The sequence below is a fragment of the Salvelinus fontinalis genome, chromosome 21 (genome assembly GCF_029448725.1).
Source record: "Salvelinus fontinalis isolate EN_2023a chromosome 21, ASM2944872v1, whole genome shotgun sequence".
NCBI lineage: Eukaryota > Metazoa > Chordata > Actinopteri > Salmoniformes > Salmonidae > Salvelinus > Salvelinus fontinalis.
In genome coordinates, this window is record NC_074685.1 from 3260588 (window position 1) to 3278167 (window position 17580).

Below are 17580 nucleotides of genomic sequence, written 5' to 3' on the forward strand. Positions count from 1 at the left end.
TACTGCCAAGAGATGAGCTATAGGTGAACCTACCATAGGACTCTGGGTTGAGGTCAGTGATAAAGTAGTCTACAGTACTACTGCCAAGAGATGAGCTATAGGTGAACCTACCATAGGACTCTGGGTTGAGGTCAGTGATAAAGTAGAGTACTACTGCCAAGAGATGAGCTATAGGTGTACCTACCATAGGACTCTGGGTTGAGGTCAGTGATAAAGTAGTCTACAGTACTACTGCCAAGAGATGAGCTATAGGTGAACCTACCATAGGACTCTGGGTTGAGGTCAGTGATAAAGTAGAGTACTACTGCCAAGAGATGAGCTATAGGTGTACCTACCATAGGAGTCCCCTCAAAGCCTACTATTGACTTTGTACATACTCAGCGTGTGACAGAGCTGCAGGTGTTATAACCCTTTTTTTGTTGGTTATGTTGTCGTAGTTGTGCCGAGGGGGGCATATGAGGGAGGGAATGCTGTCACCTCCAGGCATGTGTTTGTCCGCCTGTGTGCTGAAGGTGTCAGGTTCCTGTCCAGTTCTGGCATTTAGGTCTCCACAGGCTAGTACATGTCCCTGGGCCTGGAAATGATTGATTTCCCCCTCCAGGGTGGAGATGCTGTCTTCATTAAAGTATGGGGATTCTAGTGGGGGGATGTAGGTAGCTCTCTCTTTCGCCCTCTCTGTTCCTGCAGTACGGTGAGTGATGGCTAGGTGGTGCTGTGTTGTCACAGAGAGACAGTGTGAGGCTAATGTTTTTCAGCCTCTCTCTCTCTCTCTGCCAGGTCTTGTCACATGGGGAGTCTTTTAAATGCTTTAGTCTCCTCAGTCAGTACAGAGCCAGACACTGAAAGCTCACCTCATCCTGCTCACACATCAAACAACCTTTTTACCCAACAGCAACTTTCTGGATTGGAGAAACACACATTGTCATTAATACAGAGGAGCGAGGAACAGGATAGCGAGAGTGCACGAGAGGAGAGCGTAAAATATTTAAAGTGAGTACCTGCTTTCATTGATCTTCGCTGTGTGGTTGGATCTGTCGGTGTGTTGGAGGTGGAAGTAGAGCTGTGGACGTCTGTCTTCTTCATAATCAGATGATTTGAATAGTTCAGGATGGAAGGACAGTGGATTTGCTGCTTGGATCATGTGGAACTACTGCTTCTATGTTGTAGCTTTATCTGGGGCTTTTATTCAAACACATACTGATCCTCAGTGATCATCTAAGGTCTGATTCGTTCAAACACATACTGATCCTCAGTGATCATCTATGGTCTGATTCGTTCAAACACATACTGATCCTCAGTGATCATCTATGGTCTGATTCGTTCAAACACATACTGATCCTCAGTGATCATCTATGGTCTGATTCGTTCAAACACATACTGATCCTCAGTGATCATCTATGGTCTGATTCGTTCAAACACATACTGATCCTCAGTGATCATCTATGGTCTGATTCGTTCAAACACATACTGAATGTATTCAGATGGAAACAGTTGTGTTGCATCATGGGCCTGCTATTAATGAAATGCACTTTGCTCAGCTGCCCACTCGCTATCAAAAAACAACAACAGTTTCCTCTCTCTCTCTCTCTCTGGCCACGCTGTTACACAGTAGATGCTTTGCAAAGGGAGAGAGAGAGGGGGGGAGCCGGGGCGAGAGTGCTAGGAGAGAGAGAGAGGGGGGGAGCCGGGGTGAGAGCGCCAGGAGAGAGAGAGGGGGGGGGGGGCGAGAGAGCTAGGAGAGAGAGGGGGGAGAGCCGGGGTGGGAGAGCTAGGAGAGAGAAAGGGGGGAGGAGCCGGGGCGAGAGAGCTAGGAGAGAGAGAGAGGGGGGGAGCCGGGGTGAGAGCGCTAGGAGAGAGAGAGAGGGGGGGAGCCGGGGTGAGAGCGCCAGGAGAGAGAGAGGGGGGGGGGGGGCGAGAGAGCTAGGAGAGAGAGGGGGGAGAGCCGGGGTGAGAGCGCTAGGAGAGAGAGAGAGGGGGGGAGCCGGGGTGAGAGCGCTAGGAGAGAGAGAGAGGGGGGGAGCCGGGGTGAGAGCGCCGGGAGAGAGAGGGGGGGGGGGGGGGCGAGAGAGCTAGGAGAGAGAGGGGGGAGAGCCGGGGTGGGAGAGCTAGGAGAGAGAAAGGGGGGAGGAGCCGGGGCGAGAGAGCTAGGAGAGAGAGGGGGGGGAGCCGGGGCGAGAGAGCTAGGAGAGAGAGAGAGGGGGGGGGAGCCGGGGCGAGAGGGCTAGGAGAGAGAGGGGGGGGGAGCCGGGGCGAGAGAGCTAGGAGAGAGAGAGAGGGGGGGGGCGGCGGGGCGAGAGAGCTAGGAGAGAGAGAGGGGAGGAGCCGGGGTGAGAGCGCTAGGAGAGAGGGGGGGGGGCCGGGGCGAGAGAGCTAGGAGAGAGAGAGGGGAGGAGCCGGGGTGAGAGCGCTAGGAGAGAGAGGGGGGGGGGGGCGAGAGCGCTAGGAGAGAGAGGGGGGGGAGCCGGGGTGAGAGCACTAGGAGAGAGGGGGGGGAGCCGGGGCGAGAGAGCTAGGAGAGAGAGAGGGGAGGAGCCGGGGTGAGAGCGCTAGGAGAGAGAGGGGGGGGGGGGCGAGAGCCTCTCCCCATGGCCTCATGGCAGAGGTTTCTCTCCCCATGGCCTCAAGGCAGAGGTCAGGTTTCTCTCCCCGTGGCCCCAGGGCAGAGGTCAGGTTTCTCTCCCCGTGGCCCCATGGCAGAGGTCAGGTTTCTCTCCCCGTGGCCCCATGGCAGAGGTCAGGTTTCTCTCCCCGTGGCCCCATGGCAGAGGTCAGGTTTCTCTCCCCTTGGCCTCATGGCAGAGGTCAGGTTTCTCTCCCCGTGGCCCCATGGCAGAGGTCAGGTTTCTCTCCACGTGGCCTCATGGCAGAGGTCAGGTTTCTCTCCCCGTGGCCCCATGGCAGAGGTCAGGTTTCTCTCCCCGTGGCCCCAGGGCAGAGGTCAGGTTTCTCTCCCCGTGGCCCCAGGGCAGAGGTCAGGTTTCTCTCCCCGTGGCCCCAGGGCAGAGGTCAGGTTTCTCTCCCCATGGCCTCATGGCAGAGGTCAGGTTTCTCTCCCCGTGGCCCCAGGGCAGAGGTCAGGTTTCTCTCCCCGTGGCCCCAGGGCAGAGGTCAGGTTTCTCTCCCCGAGGCCTCATGGCAGAGGTCAGGTTTCTCTCCCCATGGCCTCATGGCAGAGGTCAGGTTTCTCTCCCCGTGGCCCCAGGGCAGAGGTCAGGTTTCTCTCCCCGTGGCCCCAGGGCAGAGGTCAGGGGACAGGCTGACCCTTGTCAATTCTCCAGCATGGAACCCATTATACTCCTCTGATTGATTAGTTTTAGTGAAAATCCCTTCATACTCTTCTTCTGTTTTTGTAAATCAGTTACTGTAATCTGGTGTTGTATATCAGTTACTGTATATTTGGTGCTGTATATCAGTTACTGTATATCAGTTGCTATGTATCAGATGTTGTATATCAGTTACTGTATATCTGGTGTTGTATATCAGTTACTGTATATCTGGTGTTGTATATCAGTTACTGTATATCTGGTGTTGTATATCAGTTACAGTATATCTGGTGTTGTATATCAGTTACTGTATATCAGTTACTGTATATCTGGTGTTTTATATCTGGTGTTGTATATTAGTTACAGTATATCTGGTGTTGTATATCTGGTGTTGTATATCAGTTACTGTATATCTGGTGTTGTATATCTGGTGTTGTATATCAGTTACAGTATATCTGGTGTTGTATATCAGTTACTGTATATCAGTTACTGTATATCAGTTACTGTTTATCAAGTGTTGTATATCAGTTCCTGTAAATCTGGAGTTTTATATCAGTTACTGTATATCTGGTGTTGTATAACTGGTGGTGTATATCAGTTACTGTATATCTGGTGTTGTATTTTTGGTGTTGTATATCAGTTACTGTATATCTTGTATTGTATATCTGGTGGTGTGTATCAGTTACTGTATATCTGGTGTTGTATATCAGTTACTGTATATCTGGTGTTGTATATCCGTTACTGTATATCAGTTACTGTATATCTGGTGTTGTATATCCGTTACTGTATATCTGGTGTTGTATATCTGGTGTTGTAAATCAGTTACTGTATATCTGGTGTTGTATATCAGTTACTGTATATCAGTTACTGTATATCTGGTGTTGTATATCAGTTACTGTATATCTTGTGTTGTATATCAGTTACTGTATATCTGGTGTTGTATATCAGTTACTGTATATCTGGTGTTGTATATCAGTTACTGTATATCTGGTGTTGTATATCAGTTACTGTATATCTTGTGTTGTAAATCAGTTACAGTATATCTGGTGTTGTATATCAGTTACTGTATATCAGTTACTGTATATCTGGTGTTGTATATCAGTTACTGTATATCTTGTGTTGTATATCAGTTACTGTATATCTGGTGTTGTATTTTTGGTGTTGTATATCAGTTACTGTATATCTTGTATTGTATATCTGGTGGTGTGTATCAGTTACTGTATATCTGGTGTTGTATATCAGTTACTGTATATCTGGTATTGTATATCCGTTACTGTATATCAGTTACTGTATATCTGGTGTTGTATATCCGTTACTGTATATCAGTTACTGTATATCAGTTACTGTATATCTGGTGTTGTATATCAGTTACTGTATATCAGTTGCTGTATATCTTGTGTTGTATATCAGTTGCTGTATATCTGGTGTTCTATATCAGTTACTGTATATCTGGTGTTGTATATCAGTTACTGTATATCTGGTGCTATATAACAGTTACTGTATATCTGCTGTTGTATATCAGTTACTGTATATCTGGTACTGTAAATCAATTACTGTATATCTGGTGTTGTATACCTGGTGGTGTATGTCAGTTACTATATATCTGGTGTTGTATATCTGGTGTTGTATATCTGGTGGTGTGTATCAGTTACTGTATATCTGGTGTCTTAAATCAGTTACTGTATATCTGGTGTTGTATATCAGTTACTGTATATCTGGTGTTGTATATCTGGTGTTGTATATCAGTTACTGTATATCTGGTGTTGTATATCAGTTGCTGTATATCAGTTACTGTATATCTGGTGTTGTATATCAATTACTGTATATCTGGTGTTGTATATCAGTTGCTGTATATCAGTTACTGTTTATATGGTGTTGTATATCAGTTACTGTATATCTGGTGTTGTATATCAGTTACTGTATATCTGGTGTTGTATATCAGTTACTGTATATCAGTTACTGTATATCTGGTGTTGTATATCAGTTACTGTATATCTGCTGTTGTATTTCAGTTACTGTATATCAGTTACTGTATATCTGGTGTTGAATTTCAGTTACTGTATATCTGCTGTTGTATATCAGTTACTGTATATCTGGTGCTGTATATCAGTTACTGTATCTCTGGTGTTGTATACCAGTTACTGTATATCTGGTGCTGTATAACAGTTACTGTATATCTGCTGTTGTATATCAGTTACTGTATATCTGGTACTGTATATCAAATACTGTATATCTGGTACTGTATATCAGTTGCTGTATATCTGGTGTTGTATATCTGGTGTTTTATATCAGTTACTGTATATCTGGTGTGGTATATCTGGTGTTGTATATCTGGTGATGTATATCAGTTACTGTATATCTGGTGTTGTATATAAGTTACTGTACATCTGGTGGTGTGTATCAGTTACTGTATATCAGTTACTGTATATCTGGTGTTGTATATTTGTTACTGTATATCAGTTGCTGTATATCTGGTGTTGTATATCAGTTACTGTATATCAGTTGCTGTATGTCAGTTACTGTATATCAGTTGCTGTATATCTGGTGTTGTATATCAGTTACTGTATATCTGGTGTTGTAAATCAGTTACTGTATATCTGGTGTTGTATATCAGTTACTGTATATCTGGTGTTGTAATTCAGTTACTGTATATCTGGTGTTGTATATCAGTTACTGTATATCTGGTGTTGTATATCAGTTACTGTAAATCTGGTGTTGTAAATCAGTTACTGTATATCGGGTGTTGTATATCAGTTACTGTATATCAGTTACTGTATATCTGGTGTTGTATATCAGTTACTGTATATCTGGTGTTGTATATCAGTTACTGTATATCTGGTGTTGAATATCAGTTACTGTATCTCTGGTGTTGTATATCTGGTGTTGTATATCAGTTACTGTATATCTGGTGTTGTATATCTGGTGTTGTATATCAGTTACTGTATCTCTGGTGTTGTATATCTGGTGTTGTATATTAGTTACTGTATATCTGGTGTTGTACATCTGGTGTTGCATTCTCTTATTTTATTGATATTTCATGGGTGGACGCTGGTCGTTAGGTAACATGTCTGGGCTGGTAGATAGTCATTAGGTAACATGTCTGGGCTGGTAGATAGTCATTAGGTAACATGTCTGGGCTGGTAGATAGTCATTAGGTAACATGTCTGGGCTGGTAGCTGGTCAGTAGGTAACATGTCTGGGCTGGTAGCAGGTCGTTAGGTAACATGTCTGGACTGGTAGCTGGTCAGTAGGTAACATGTCTGGGCTGGTAGCAGGTCGTTAGGTAACATGTCTGGGCTGGTAGCTGGTCATTAGGTAACATGTCTGGACTGGTAGCTGGTCATTAGGTAACATGTCCGGGCTGGTAGCTGGTCGTTAGGTAACATGTCTGGGCTGGTAGCTGGTCGTTAGGTAACATGTCTGGACTGGTAGCTGGTCAGTAGGTAACATGTCTGGGCTGGTAGCAGGTCGTTAGGTAACATGTCTGGGCTGGTAGACGGTCATTAGGTAACATGTCTGGGCTGGTAGCTGGTCATTAGGTAACATGTCTGGGCTGGTAGCTGGTCATTAGGTAACATGTCTGGGCTGGTAGCAGGTCAGTAGGTAACATGTCTGGGCTGGTAGCAGGTCATTAGGTAACATGTCTGTGCTGGTAGCAGGTCAGTAGGTAACATGTCTGGGCTGGTAGCAGGTCAGTAGGTAACATGTCTGGCCTGGTAGCAGGTCAGTAGGTAACATATCTGGACTGGTAGCAGGTCAGTAGGTAACATGTCTGGGCTGGTAGCTGGTAGCTGGTCAGTAAGTAACATGTCTGGGCTGGTAGCTGGTCAGTAGGTAACATGTCTGGGCTGGTAGCTGGTCATTAGGTAACATGTCTGGGCTGGTAGCTGGTCAGTAGGTAACATGTCTGGGCTGGTAGCTAGTCATTAGGTAACATGTCTGGGCTGGTAGCTGGTAGCTGGTCAGTAGGTAACATGTCTGGGCTGGTAGCTGGTAGCTGGTCAGTAGGTAACATGTCTGGGCTGGTAGCTGGTAGCTGGTCAGTAGGTAACATGTCTGGGCTGGTAGCTGGTCAGTAGGGAACATGTCTGGGCTGGTAGCTCGTCAGTAGGTAACATGTCTGGACTGGTAGCAGGTCAGTAGGTAACATGTCTGGGCTGGTAGCTCGTCAGTAGGTAACATGTCTGGACTGGTAGCAGGTCAGTAGGTAACATGTCTGGGCTGGTAGCAGGTCAGTAGGTAACATGTCTGGGCTGGTAGCAGGTCGTTAGGTAACATGTCTGGGCTGGTAGCTGGTCATTAGGTAACATGTCTGGGCTGGTAGCTGGTCATTAGGTAACATGTCTGGGCTGGTAGCTGGTCATTAGGTAACATGTCTGGGCTGGTAGCAGGTTGGTAGGTACCATGTCTGGGCTGGTAGCAGGTCAGTAGGTAACATGTCTGGGCTGGTAGCAGGTCGTTAGGTAACATGTCTGGGCTGGTAGCTGGTCAGTAGGTAACATGTCTGGGCTGGTAGCAGGTCAGTAGGTAACATGTCTGGGCTGGTAGCTGGTCAGTAGGTAACATGTCTGGGCTGGTAGCTGGTTAGTAGGTAACATGTCTGGGCTGGTAGCAGGTCAGTAGGTAACATGTCTGGGCTGGTAGCAGGTCAGTAGGTAACATGTCTGGGCTGGTAGCAGGTCAGTAGGTAACATGTCTGGGCTGGTAGCAGGTCAGTAGGTAACATGTCTGGACTAGACGCTGGTCATTAGTTAACATGTCTGGGCTGGTAGCTGGTCATTAGGTAACATGTCTGGGCTGGTAGCTGGTCAGTAGGTAACATGTCTGGGCTGGTAGCAGGTTGGTAGGTAACATGTCTGGGCTGGTAGCAGGTTGGTAGGTAACATGTCTGGACTGGTAGCTGGTCAGTAGGTAACATGTCTGGGCTGGTAGCAGGTCAGTAGGTAACATGTCTGGACTGGTAGCAGGTCGTTAGGTAACATGTCTGGGCTGGTAGCTGGTCAGTAGGTAACATGTCTGGGCTGGTAGCAGGTCGTTAGGTAACATGTCTGGGCTGGTAGCTGGTCATTAGGTAACATGTCTGGGCTGGTAGCTGGTCATTAGGTAACATGTCTGGGCTGGTAGCAGGTCAGTAGGTAACATGTCTGGGCTGGTAGCAGTTCGTTAGGTAACATGTCTGGGCTGGTAGCTGGTCATTAGGTAACATGTCTGGGCTGGTAGCAGGTTGGTAGGTAACATGTCTGGGCTGGTAGCAGGTCTGTAGGTAACATGTCTGGGCTGGTAGCAGGTCGTTAGGTAACATGTCTGGGCTGGTAGCTGGTCAGTAGGTAACATGTCTGGGCTGGTAGCAGGTCAGTAGGTAACATGTCTGGGCTGGTAGCTGGTCAGTAGGTAACATGTCTGGGCTGGTAGCTGGTCAGTAGGTAACATGTCTGGGCTGGTAGCAGGTCAGTAGGTAACATGTCTGGGCTGGTAGCAGGTCAGTAGGTAACATGTCTGGGCTGGAAGCTGGTCAGTAGGTAACATGTCTGGGCTGGTAGCTGGTCGATAGGTAACATGTCTGGGCTGGTAGCTGGTCAGTAGGTAACATGTCTGGGCTGGTAGCAGGTTGGTAGGTAACATGTCTGGGCTGGTAGCAGGTTGGTAGGTAACATGTCTGGACTGGTAGCTGGTCAGTAGGTAACATGTCTGGGCTGGTAGCAGGTCAGTAGGTAACATGTCTGGACTGGTAGCAGGTCAGTAGGTAACATGTCTGGGCTGGTAGCTGGTCGTTAGGTAACATGTCTGGGCTGGTAGCTGGTCAGTAGGTAACATGTCTGGGCTGGTAGCTGGTCGTTAGGTAACATGTCTGGACTGGTAGCAGGTCAGTAGGTAACATGTCTGGGCTGGTAGCTGGTCGTTAGGTAACATGTCTGGGCTGGTAGCTGGTCGTTAGGTAACATGTCTGGGCTGGTAGCTGGTCAGTAGGTAACATGTCTGGGCTGGTAGCAGGTCAGTAGGTAACATGTTTAATGGTGATCCTGACCCAGCCCCATGTAAACCCGTTCACTAGCTTTAGCCCAGCTGTATGTTCCTTACCCTCTATCCCATACTCTCTACCCCTCTAACCTCTAACCCCTGCCCCTTAACCCCGTACCCCATACCCCCTTCTCCAGCCTCCCAGCCCCAGCCGCATGTTCCTTACCCTCTATCCCATACTCTCTACCCCTCTAACCTCTAACCTCTGCCCCATACCCCCTTCTCCAGCCTCCCAGCCCCAGCCGCATGTTCCTTACCCTCTATCCCAAACCCTTTACCCCCTCTAACCTCTGCCCCTTAACCACTACCCCTTACCCCGTACCCCATACCCCATGCCCCATGCCCCGTACCCCTCTAACCTCCAACCTCTGCCCACTTCCCCTACCCCATATCCCTACCCCATACCCTCTATCACGTTCCCCATACCCCATACACCATGCCCCAAACCCAATACCCACTACCCCATACCCACCATCCCTGCCTCACACCCACTACCCCATACCCACCTCCCCTACCCCATACCCCCTACTCCAGCCTCCCAGCCCCAGCTGCATGTTACATACCCTATACCCTCTACCCCATACCAATACCGCTACCCCGTACCCCTACTCCATACTCTCTACCCCATACCCTCTACCCCTACCCCATACCCCATACCCTCTACCCCATAACCCTACGCCATACCCTCTACCCCATACCCTCTACCCCATACCCCTATGCCATACCCCTACGCCATACCCTCTACCCCATACCCTCTACCTCTACCCAATACCCCTGCCCCCTACTGCCCTTACCCCCTACCCCAGCCTCCCAGGCCCAACCGCATGATCCATACCCACTACCCCAGCCGCCCTGTCCTCTGAGAGGAGAGAGAGAGGACACTAACACAGTCTGATTGATGCACCTCTGAGAGGAGAGAGAGAGGACACTAACACAGTCTGATTGATGCCCTCTGAGAGGAGAGAGAGAGGACACTAACACAGTCTGATTGATGCCCCTCTGAGAGGAGAGAGAGAGGACACTAACACAGCCTGATTGATGCCCCTCTGAGAGGAGAGAGAGAGGACACTAACACAGCCTGATTGATACCCCTCTGAGAGGAGAGAGAGAGAGGACACTAACACAGTCTGATTGATGTCCTCTGGGAGGAGAGAGAGAGGACACTAACTCAGTCTGATTGATACCCCTCTGAGAGGAGAGAGAGAGGACACTAACACAGCCTGATTGATACCCCTCTGAGAGGAGAGAGAGAGGACACTAACTCAGTCTGATTGATACCCCTCTGAGAGGAGAGAGAGAGGACACTAACACAGTCTGATTGATGTCCTCTGGGAGGAGAGAGAGAGGACACTAACACAGTCTGATTGATGTCCTCTGGGAGGAGAGAGAGAGGACACTAGCACAGTCTGATTGATGTCCTCTGAGAGGAGAGAGAGAGAGGACACTAACACAGTCTGATTGATGCCCCTCTGAGAGGAGAGAGAGAGAGGACACTAACACAGCCTGATTGATGCCCCTCTGAGAGGAGAGAGAGAGAGGACACTAACACAGCCTGATTGATGCCCCTCTGAGAGGAGAGAGAGAGAGGACACTAACACAGCCTGATTGATGCCCCTCTGAGAGGAGAGAGAGAGAGGACACTAACTCAGTCTGATTGATACCCCTCTGAGAGGAGAGAGAGAGGACACTAACACAGCCTGATTGATACCCCTCTGAGAGGAGAGAGAGAGGACACTAACACAGCCTGATTGATACCCCTCTGAGAGGAGAGAGAGAGAGGACACTAACTCAGTCTGATGCCCCTCTGAGAGGAGAGAGAGAGGACACTAACACAGTCTGATTGATGTCCTCTGGGAGGAGAGAGAGAGGACACTAACACAGTCTGATTGATGCCCCTCTGAGAGGAGAGAGAGAGGACACTAACACAGTCTGATTGATGTCCTCTGGGAGGAGAGAGAGAGAGGACACTAGCACAGTCTGATTGATGTCCTCTGAGAGGAGAGAGAGAGAGGACACTAACACAGTCTGATTGATGTCCTCTGAGAGGAGAGAGAGAGAGGACACTAACACAGCCTGATTGATGCCCTCTGAGAGGAGAGAGAGAGAGGACACTAACACAGTCTGATTGATGTCCTCTGAGAGGAGAGAGAGAGAGGACACTAACACAGTCTGATTGATGTCCTCTGGGAGGAGAGAGAGAGAGGACACTAGCACAGTCTGATTGATGTCCTCTGAGAGGAGAGAGAGAGGACACTAACACAGTCTGATTGATGTCCTCTGGGAGGAGAGAGAGAGGACACTAACACAGTCTGATTGATGCCCCTCTGAGAGGAGAGAGAGAGGACACTAACACAGTCTGATTGATGCCCCTCTGAGAGGAGAGAGAGAGGACACTAACACAGTCTGATTGATGTCCTCTGAGAGGAGAGAGAGAGGACACTAACACAGTCTGATTGATGTCCTCTGAGAGGAGAGAGAGAGGACACTAACACAGTCTGATTGATGTCCTCTGAGAGGAGAGAGAGAGAGGACACTAACACAGCCTGATTGATGCCCCTCTGAGAGGAGAGAGAGAGAGGACACTAACACAGCCTGATTGATGTCCTCTGAGAGGAGAGAGAGAGGACACTAACACAGCCTGATTGATGCCCCTCTGAGAGGAGAGAGAGAGGACACTAACACAGTCTGATTGATGCCATCACATATTAAATAGAGATGCTACCATCACATATTAAATAGAGATGCTACCATCAGATATTAAATAGAGATGCTACCATCACATATTAAATAGAGATGCTACCATCACATATTAAATAGAGATGCTACCATCACATATTAAATAGAGATGCTACCATCACATATTAAATAGAGATGCTACCATCAGATATTGAAAACAACTCGTTCAGTTGTGGTTTGACCATGTAAAAAACAAAAACACAGCTACATAGAGAGGACCATTCAAGTTGCTATAACAATGGCAAATGTACTTCAAATGAGTCGGCAACACTCACCAATAGGCCATCCATCCTCACCAACAAGCCATCCATCCTCACCAACAAGCCATCCATCCTCAGCAATAGGCCATCCATCCTCACCAACAAGCCATCCATACTCACCAACCATCCATCCATCCTCACCAACAAGTCATCCATCCTCACCAACAAGCCATCCATCCTCACCAACAAGCCATCCATCCTCACCAACAAGCCATCCATCCTCACCAACAAGCCATCCATCCTCACCAACAAGCCATCCATCCTCACCAACAAGCCATCCATCCTCACCAACAAGCCATCCATCCTCACCAACAAGTCATCCATCCTCACCAACAAGCCATCCATCCTCACCAACAAGCCATCCATCCTCACCAACAAGCCATCCATCCTCACCAACAAGCCATCCATCCTCACCAACAAGCCATCCATCCTCACCAACAAAATCCATCCATCCTCACCAATATGCCATCCATCCTCACCAACAAGCCATCCATCCTCACCAACCATCCATCCATCCTCACCAACAAGCCATCCATCCTCACCAACAAGCCATCCATCCTCACCAACAAGCCATCCATCCTCACCAACAAGCCATCCATCCTCACCAACAAGCCATCCATCCTCACCAACAAGCCATCCATCCTCACCAACATGCCATCCATCCTCACCAACAAGCCATCCATCCTCACCAACAAGCCATCCATCCTCACCAACAAGCCATCCATCCTCACCAACATGCCATCCATCCTCACCAACAAGCCATCCATCCTCACCAACAAGCCATCCATCCTCAACAACAGGCCATCCATCCTCACCAACTATCCATCCATCCTCACCAACAAGCCATCCATCCTCAACAGCTCCCTCCTGTAGGTGCACTGACCAACAGGCCATCCATCCTCAACAGCTCCCTCCTGTAGGTGTACTGACCAACAAGCCATCCATCCTCAACAGCTCCCTCCTGTAGGTGTACTGACCAACAGGCCATCCATCCTCAACAGCTCCCTCCTGTAGGTGTACTGACCAACAGTCCATCCATCCTCAACAGCTCCCTCCTGTAGGTGCACTGACCAACATTGCTGTTCTGCAGAATGAACGAGTCGTACGTACCACCTGGCCACCACATTCAACTGCGACTTTCTGTTTACACAGTTGAACTGGTTTTGGTACGGTGCTTTAATGGAGATGTGGGTGCTGTCTGTTGTTGTGTATTTGGGAACCAATTGATGGCATCATGGCAAAGACACCCTCTTGAATTCCACCTGTTGTGAGAGGGTGTATGGACGTTGTATGTGTTTCTGTTCTTTTTGGTGACGATTGCATCCAAGAAATTGACTCATCGATGGCTGTGAAATGCCGATCGGCAAACTCCCACTGGGAAGTGTCCGTTGCCAAAAGCCCGAGGGTGGATCGCCTCGAAATGGCATGTTTGCATTTTTAAATTCGGTCTTAAATCCTAAGATTGGTTTTGGGATACGATGAGTCAATCTGTACTTTCTGCTAAAAAATAGTCCCACCGTTCTCTGAAAACGCGTTATCTACGAAATGCAGCGTGTGACACATCTTCTAACAGAGCAAAATTAGCCATCGCTCATTGGATTTCAACAGAGTAAAATTAGCCATCTCTCATTGGATTTCAACAGAGCAAAATTAGCCATCTCTCATTGGATTTCAACAGAGCAAAATTAGCCATCTCTCATTGGATTTCAACAGAGCAAAATTAGCCATCTCTCATTGGATTTCAACAGAGCAAAATTAGCCATCTCTCATTGGATTTCAACAGAGCAAAATTAGCCATCTCTCATTGGATTTCAACAGAGCAAAATTAGCCATCTCTCATTGGATTTCAACAGAGCAAAATTAGCCATCTCTCATTGGATTTCAACAGAGCAAAATTAGCCATCTCTCATTGGATTTCAACAGAGCAAAATTAGCCATCTCTCATTGGATTTCAACAGAGCAAAATTAGCCATCTCTCATTGGATTTCAACAGTGCAAGATCAGCCATTTCTCATTGGATTTCCCATTATCTCACTGTTTTATAGTATTTACGCAATGGTTCCACTTTCACACATGCCTCTAATTTAACAAATGACTTTATACGGTCTATCATCGTAATACATGCACAAATGTGGTCAGATTATATATCCTGTCAAGATATGTAGCATGAATTCACAATGGAAATAAAATGAAATTAAAAAATCTTTGAATTACTACTCTCACAGTTGTACACATGTTCAACATTCCATGCATGCCAAGCAGTTCCCTTACTCCACCACTTGGCAAAGTGAGTATGCATGGTCATGGCTGCACGTACATTGACGTACTCTCTCAAGCAAACATTCATTTGCGTTTACACAGAGATTTGTGCCTACGCATGATGGATAAATGAGGTCCCATTTTCTTAGTAACATACCTCTATATAGTGATTGGAGCCCAGGTCTTTGTCTAACATGTGATTGGAGACCAGATTTTTCTCTAAGATGTGATTGGAGGCCAGGTCTGTTCCAACATGTGATTGGAGACCAGGTCTGTTCCAACATGTGATTGGAGCCCAGGTCTTTTTCTAAGATGTGATTGGAGCCCAGGTCTTTTTCTAAGGTGTGATTGGAGCCCAGGTCTTTTTCTAAGGTGTGATTGGAGCCCAGGTCTTTTTCTAAGGTGTGATTGGAGCCCAGGTCTTTTTCTAAGATGTGATTGGAGCCCAGGTCTTTTTCTAAGGTGTGATTGGAGCCCAGGTCTTTTTCTAAGATGTGATTGGAGCCCAGGTCTTTTTCTAAGGTGTGATTGGAGCCCAGGTCTTTTTCTAAGGTGTGATTGGAGCCCAGGTCTTTTTCTAAGGTGTGATTGGAGCCCAGGTCTTTTTCTAAGGTGTGATTGGAGCCCAGGTCTTTGTCATCTTCTAGTTCCACCTCCCAACTGTGTGTATGATTGAAAAAGTTCAACCAAATTAAATCAAACTGTTATAATATTTCCCTTAACATACTTACCCTCTGGATCAACATCCTGAACCAATGTCAGAGTTATGAGGGATCAGAGAAATTGGGAGAGAGTTAGGAGTGATCATAGAGATGGGGAGAGAGAGTTAGGAGGGATCAGAGAGATGGGGAGAGAGAGTTAGGAGGGATCAGAGAGATGGGGAGAGAGAGTTAGGGGGGATCAGAGAGATGGGGAGAGAGTTAGGGGGGATCAGAGAGAGATGAGAGAGAGTTAGGAGGGATCAGAGAGAGATGAGAGAGAGTTAGGAGGGATCAGAGAGAGATGAGAGAGAGGGGGGGAGAGAGTTAGGGGGGATCAGAGAGAGATGGGGAGAAAGAGTTAGGAGGGAACAGAGAGATGAGTCATCATAGAGATGGGGAGAGAGAGTTAGGAGTGATCAGAGAGATGGAGAGAGAGAGGGGGAGAGAGTTAGGAGGGATCAGAGAGAGATGATAGAGAGAGGGGGAGAGAGAGTTAGGAGGGATCAGAGAGACGGGGAGAGAGAGTTAGGAGGGATCAGAGAGACGGGGAGAGAGAGTTAGGAGGGATCAGAGAGAGATGAGAGAGAGATGGGGAGAGAGAGTTAGGAGTGATCAGAGAGATGGAGAGAGAGAGTTAGGAGGGATCAGAGAGAGATGAGAGAGAGATGGGGAGAGAGAGTTAGGAGGGATCAGAGAGAGATGAGAGAGAGATGGGGAGAGAGAGTTAGGAGGGATCAGAGAGAGATGAGAGAGAGGGGGAGAGAGAGTTAGGAGGGATCAGAGAGATGGGGAGAGAGAGTTAGGAGGGATCAGAAAGATGGAGAGAGAGAGTTAGGAGTGATCAGAGAGATGGGGAGAGAGAGTTAGGAGTGATCAAAGAGATGGAGAGAGAGGGGGAGAGAGAGTTAGGAGGGATCAGAGAGAGATGAGAGAGAGTTAGGAGGGATCAGAGAGATGGGGAGAGAGAGTTAGGAGGGATCAGAGAGAGATGAGAGAGAGGGGGAGAGAGAGTTAGGAGGGATCAGAGAGATGGAGAGAGAGAGTTAGGAGGGAACAGAGAGAGATGAGAGAGAGGGGGAGAGAGAGTTAGGAGGGATCAGAGAGATGGAGAGAGAGAGTTAGGAGGGAACAGAGAGAGATGAGAGAGAGGGGGAGAGAGAGTTAGGAGGGATCAGAGAGATGGGGAGAGAGAGTTAGGAGTGATCAGAGAGATGGGGAGAGAGAGTTAGGAGTGATCATAGAGATGGAGAGAGAGTAGTAACATACCTCTACATAGTAACATACCTCTACATAGTAACAGACCTCTACATAGTAACAGACCTCTACATAGTAACAGACCTCTACATAGTAACAGACCTCTACATAGTAACAGACCTCTACATAGTAACATACCTCTACATAGTAACAGACCTCTACATAGTAACAGACCTCTACATAGTAACAGACCTCTACATAGTAACATACCTCTACATAGTAACAGACCTCTACATAGTAACAGACCTCTACATAGTAACAGACCTCTACATAGTAACAGACCTCTACATAGTAACAGACCTCTACATAGTAACAGACCTCTACATAGTAACAGTAACAGACCTTTACATAGTAACAGACCTCTACATAGTAACAGACCTCTACATAGTAACAGACCTCTACATAGTAACAGACCTCTACATAGTAACAGACCTCTACATAGTAACAGACCTCTACATAGTAACAGACCTCTACTTAGTAACAGACCTCTACATAGTAACAGACCTCTACATAGTAACAGACCTCTACATAGTAACAGTAACAGACCTCTACATAGTAACAGACCTCTACATAGTAACATACCTCTACATAGTAATAGACCTCTACATAGTAACAGACCTCTACATAGTAACAGACCTCTACACAGTAACAGACCTCTACATAGTAACAGACCTCTACATAGTAACAGACCTCTACATAGTAACAGTAACAGACCTCTACATAGTAACATACCTCTACATAGTAACAGACCTCTACATAGTAACAGACCTCTACATAGTAACAGACCTCTACATAGTAACAGACCTCTACATAGTAACAGACCTCTACATAGTAACAGACCTCTACATAGTAACATACCTCTACATAGTAACAGACCTCTACATAGTAACAGACCTCTACATAGTAACAGCCCTCTACATAGTAACAGACCTCTACATAGTAACAGACCTCTACATAGTAACAGACCTCTACATAGTGTCACGGCTCCTCCTCTGCATTGCAGGGGCGGTTCCTCCTGCAGGCAGAGGAGGGTCGTTAAGTGATTGGAGCCACCTGGGCTCAGGGTATAAAACTGCTTACTAATCACCT

At 47.3% G+C, this 17580-nt stretch overlaps 1 protein-coding gene across 1 annotated transcript in view; it reads left to right on the forward strand.

The window, feature by feature from the left end:
- The first annotated feature begins 765 nt into the window (after positions 1-765).
- Positions 766-17580, forward strand: part of LOC129818055 (ciliary neurotrophic factor receptor subunit alpha-like) — a 358244-nt gene continuing 341429 nt past the window's right edge. The window contains exon 1 of the mRNA XM_055873591.1: positions 766-990. The gene's annotated coding sequence lies outside the window, so the exon portion shown is untranslated. The remainder of the gene's footprint in view (positions 991-17580) is intronic.